Source organism: Panthera leo, chromosome A3, assembly GCF_018350215.1.
Source record: "Panthera leo isolate Ple1 chromosome A3, P.leo_Ple1_pat1.1, whole genome shotgun sequence".
Classification (NCBI taxonomy): domain Eukaryota; kingdom Metazoa; phylum Chordata; class Mammalia; order Carnivora; family Felidae; genus Panthera; species Panthera leo.
This window is the reverse complement of record NC_056681.1, coordinates 27,204,844-27,210,843: the sequence shown is the minus strand read 5'-3', so window position 1 is coordinate 27,210,843 and position 6,000 is coordinate 27,204,844.

The window sequence follows — 6,000 nt, the reverse complement described above, 5'->3', positions numbered from 1 at the left end:
TAGCAGCACTAAAACAAAACAAAACAAAACAAAATAAAACAAAATCCCTGTGACATAGATACTAGTTCTGTCACATTTTGACAGATGAGAAAACTGAGGTCAAAAAGGGCCAATGTCACGAATTTATTCAACAAATATTTTCTGAACATCTATTTTATTGAAAGACCCATGGTTGACATTGAAGCTACAAACCTGAACATGACAGGCTTGATACCTGATCTGATGAAGCTTATGGTCTAGCAAAGAAAGTAGAAAATAAACAAGTGGTGGGGCGCCTGGGTGGCTCAGTCGGTTAAGCGTCTGACCGGCTCAGGTCATGATATCACAGTCTGTGGGTTCGAGCCCCGCATTGGGCTCTGTGCTGACAGCTCGGAGCCTGGAGCCTGCTTTGGATTCTGTGTCTCCATCTCTCCCTGACCCTCCCCCATTCATGCTTTGTCTCTCTCTGTGTCTCAAAAATAAATAAACATTTAAAAAATTTAAAAAAAAAGAAAAAAGAAGAAAATAAACAAGTGGAAATATAAATAATTTGTGATTACTGGTACAAATGAAATAAGGAAGGTACTCTGACTGAATGACAACTTCAACAGAAGGACCTCTCCTATTCAATTCAGAGTAGTCAGAGAAATCCCTTCTGAGAATATGACATTCAAGCTAAAGCCTGAAGCAAATAGCCATGAAAAAAAAAAGAAAAAGAAAAAGAAAAACCTCTACATGGCTAAAATGAACAAATCAGGAAACTATAGATGCTGGCAAGGATGTGGAGAAATGGGAACCCTCTTGCCTTGTCAGTGGGAATGCAAACTGGTGCAGCTGTTCTGGAAAACAGTGTGGAGGTTCCTCAAAAAATTAAAAATAGATCCACCCTATGACCCAGCAATAGCACTGCTAGGAATTTACCCAAGGGATACAGGAGTGCTGATGCATAGGGGCACTGTACCCCAATGTTTATAGCAGCGCTTTCAACAATAGCCAAATTATGGAAAGAGCCTAAATGTCCATCAACTGATGAATGGATAAAGATGTGGTTTATATATACAATGAAATACTACTTGGCAATGAGAAAGAATGAAATCATGCCATTTGCAGCAACATGGATGCAACTGGAAGGTATTATGCTAAGTGAAGTAAGTCAGTCAGAGAAAGACAGATGCCATATGTTTTCACTCACATGTGGATCCTGAGAAACTTAACAGAAGACCATGGGGGAAGGGAAGGGGGAATAAAAATAGTTACAAACGGAGAGGGAGGAAGGCAAATCATGAGACTCTTAAATACAGAGAACAAACTGAGGGTTGATGGGGGGTGGGGGAGAGGGGAAAGTGGGTGATGGGCATTGAGGAGGGCACCTGTTGGGATGAACACTGGGTGTTGTATGGAAGCCAATTTGGCAATAAATTATGTTAAAAGATAAAAATATGAAAATATTTCTTCAAAACAAAAGACAAACGAACGAACAAAAACCTCTAGGAACAGTGTTCTAAGAAGAGGAAACAAAGAATATGCGTTACGTGATATGTAGTCACGAAAGGATAGATTATGCCACCTTAGCAAATGAGCCCTAAAATCTCAGTGGCCTCACAGCAGTGGTTTATATTTGCTTATGAAAAGTCCAGGGATGGTCTCGTTCTCTGTCTTGTCATTTAGTTACAGCATCTGAAACATGCAGCATCTAAGATTATCACACTATAGGAAGAGATGGCTGGATAATGATCGGAAGTGTCCTGAAAAGCCAAGGCAGGAAGACTCACATCATTTCTCCACTTATTCCCCTTGGCCGGAGCCCAGTCACAGGACACCAACCCAGCTGAAGTGGTTATATCCTCTTAATCTCTTCTTCCTCAAATGTAACACACCTTCAATTCCTTCCCGAGACATACAATTCAAAATCCAACCCCGCGCAAAGCCCGGAGTGCTGAGTGATGCATGGCCCTCACCTCTGGTCCAGATGGGGATCTCCTCAATCTGACAACCTATGAACTGAAAAGACAAGTTATCTGCTCATCCACGTCATATAAAATGCTGGGCCAGGAGTAAAGTAACTACAATAAATACTCTCATTTAAAAGAGCCCAGCAGCCATTATTCCATAGCGGTGCTGAAATGCTATTAGGGCCAAATTATGAAGCTCTCACCCTGTGCCTCGGGGAGAGTCCTTGCTGAGGCCCTGATTCTGCTTTCTGAGATGAGCTCCCTTGTCCTTTATTCTCCGTGACCCCTAAATCCACCCCCCTTGGAGCTTCCTCCTTATGCGTAATTCTTCTTGGCCATATCTGAATTGTGGGAATTTGCTTTTGAAGCCTGCCTCCCTTATGGAAGACTGGAGAACCAAAATTGCATTATCTCACAGTCAAAGACTGTTGGGCTAGGGTTCATGGTTTGTTTGGCAATGTGGTACTTTTGAAGACTTAATAGGCTCCTAATCTATTTGCTTCCAGTTGGTTCCATCTGCAACTCACAAACCCAATGTTCCTTCCTGCACTTACTTCTCAAATTATTTTTATGCTTCTTTGTACTGTTCTCTCTCCCTCTTCCTCCCTCCCCCTTCCTCTCTCTCTCTCTCTCTCTCTCTCTCTCCCCCTTTCTCTTTCTCATGAGTAGTAGCTACCTTGAGGCTCTCAGACTGAAATTGGAAGTCCACATCATTTTTTAAAAGTTTATTTATTTATTTTGAGAGAGAGAGAGACAGAGAGCATGAATGGGGTGTGAGGCAGAGAGAGAGGGAGAGAGGATCCCAAGCAGGCTCCACACTGTCAGCTCAGAGACCAATGCGGGGCTTGAACTCACGAACTGGGAGATCATGACCCAAACCAAAATCCAGAGTCAGACACTTAACCCATGAGCCACCCAGGTGCCCCTGAAGTCCACATCATTACTCTAATCTCTTCTCTCACTTCCACACACCCAAAATATGTTGCTGGAATTTAGTGGCTCAATGCCTTTTAAAGCTCATCTCTTGTTATTTGAGACCTAGGATCAGTCTTGTTTTCTAACCCTGTAAGGCCATCAGTTTCTGGACTCTCTGTGTTCGTAGTATCTTTATTTGTGATAGCCAAAACTAGAAACAATCCCATTGTCTCAGTGGTTAAATGGTGGTATTTTTGTGCTGTGGAATACTACTTAGCAATAAAAAGGCGTATGTTGTGGGGTGCCCTGGGTTGCTCAGTTGGTTAAGAAACCAAATCTGGATTTCAGCTCAGGTCATGATATCAATCAATCATGAGATTGAGCCCTACGTTGGGCTCTGTGCAGACAGAGCAGAGCCTACTGGGATTTCTCTCCCTCTCCATGCTTCCCCCCTTGCATGCGGACACACTCTCTCACTCTCTCTCTCAAAAAAAATTTTTCTTTTAAAAAGGAGTAAACTGTATAACCTTATGGAATCACTATATTGTATACCCAAAACTACTATAACATTGTGCGTCAACTAGACTCAAAAAAATGGATAAAAAGAACACACACACACACACACACACAAAGGAGTAAAGTGTTGAAACATGCTGCAATAGAGATGAATCAAAATAATTACACTGAAGTATAGAAGCCAGATTTTTTTGAAGGAGTACATACTGTGCGGTTACATTTATAGAAAATTCTGGAACAAACTAAAGTATGATCACAAAAACCAGATCAGGGGCTGCCCGGGGATGGAGGAAGAGGGCAGGGAAAGGCAAGGAGGAGGGAGTCCAAAGAGGCATGAAGAATCTTTGGGGAGTAGTAGATATGTTCCTTATTTTGATGGTGGTGAAGGTGTCATGAGTAAATATGTGTCAAAATTATCAAATTGTATGCTTTAAATATGTACAACCCATTGTTTGTTAATTAGTCCAATAGACTAGTCCAATAGACTAGTCCAATAGACAAGTCCAATAGACAAGTAAACAATTACTAAATAATAGCCTCCAGGTATATTTATTGATGGATAAGATCTCAACTTATCCCCCCAAAAAAATGGCTGAATGTGGGCCCAGAACCCAGGACTATGATACCATGGGCTGCATCCATGCACCTTCTCCCCTGTAATAGACTCTTCCCTTTTTTAGGAATTACCCTTCTACACTGCCACCACTGTCACCTCAGACATTAGGGCAGACTATGAACTGGGGTGGGGTACACTCAGATGTTCCTTCTTTTCTATAACATGACAAACAATGGTTTTCTCAAAGCCTTCCATTTGGAAAGAGTCGGGACATGGAGACCCGCCATTCATAAAATTTAAAACAAGTTTTTCTGCTTGGATAGAATCAGAAAAACTATCCTTTTTAAAAAAATTTTTTTCAGTTTATTCTGAGAGAGAATGAGAGAGCATGAGCAGGGGAGGGGCAGAGAGAGAGAGAGAGAGAGAGAGAGAGAGAATCTGAAGCAGGCTCTGCAGTCTCAGCACAGAGCCCAGTGTGGGGCTCAAACCCACTAACCGTGAGATCACAACCTGAACCGAAATCAAGAGTCGGACACTTAACCAACTGAGCCACCCACGCGCTCCAGAAAAGCTATTCTTTATCCTATGTAGAAATTTCTCCTATTCTATCACTTAGCCTTGGCTTGACAAAGTCAGTTACAAAATACCCTCGACCTCTCTGAACAGCCATTTCCTAGTAACAGTGTTCTTACGGTTAGAACATATTAAACGAAAGTTAATTTGGCAAGAGTCCATCACCATCCTGGGCACTCCACATGGGGTCATCCAAAAAGAGAAAGGTTTCTTCATCCACATGATAGCCCTGTAAATTTCTGCAGACTGTTCTCACAGGTATGGTCCACGATCCCAGAAGAATCGGGAACCTAAAGCTTCACAGGGACTTTTAGAGCCAAGTAAACAAGAGAAAGCAAGAGTTGATGGATGCGGTGTAAAAATGCGACCATAAGGAGGCAGGACGAAGCCGACTGCAGGGGTTACATCAGGGTTCTGCACCCCAAAGGCAGATATGAATGCCATGGCCTTCACAGATGACTCCCAGACCTCCAATGGCCTCCAGAGTGTCCTTGTCAAAAGTAACATCCCAACTTACTGTTGGAACTGCCTTGGGTAGGGAGGCTTTCTGATGACATTGGGTGACATCCTCCTTTGAGTCCTATTACAAATTGTCTCCCCTAAACTCTGTAGCAAGCCAGCTCTGTTTTCTTGGGCAAGTCGCTTCCCCTGGTGGGCACATATGTAAATGAGAAATGTGGACTATAGATTGTGTTTGTTACCTCTTATTTCCACCCACCTTCCCGGAGAATATGCTTTGTGCCTTGGGAGGTTCAAAAATGAGAGACACAGTCCCTTATTCTCAGGAATCTCGCAGCCCGGCGCGGGAAGACATACAAGGAAACAGTTTGAATGCAGGCTTACGCCAGCGTGGGCAGGACTGTGAACAGAGAAGGCAGGACCCCGAGGAAAGGCCTAGGGAAGCCAGGGAAGTTGCCCTGGTGCGCAAGCCCTCTCCCTCCATATCCTCAGTCACTTCCCAAAAGCTTGTGACCTATAAGCCTCTCCACACTCTCCCAGTGCCTGTAACAGATGCCCTATCAGTGCACTAGTCAATAGACTGATGTTCCGTGTGGATTAGCTTTTACACATTTGTCCGTATCTGGCCAGTTCAGTGCCTCATCCCTCTGCCCCCATCCCACAGAGGTCAATAAAATTCTAGCTCGGATTTGAACTGCACCAAGTGGTCTGGACTCCTGAGTTCACTGCCTCCTAACTTCCCAAGGACCATGAGACCTGGCTTTTGGTCCTTGGACCAAGGAACTGGCTTTTGCTATCCTTGTGTTCCTACCACAAGTGATCCCAGGTAATCAGAACCCAAGGAAGTTGCAAAAATGGAGGTAGGATGGGCTCCGGCCCACAGAATGTCCAACGTGTTATAATACCCGCCTCAACCTGGGCAGCTCCATGGCCCCCACATTGGGCCCATGTCCCTTGTAGGGTAGAACCTAAGGGTGGGACAAGATGTCCTCAACAGACAGGGGCAACCCAACATCGAGAATTGTCTTTGGTTCTGTATTCCATGTTGTC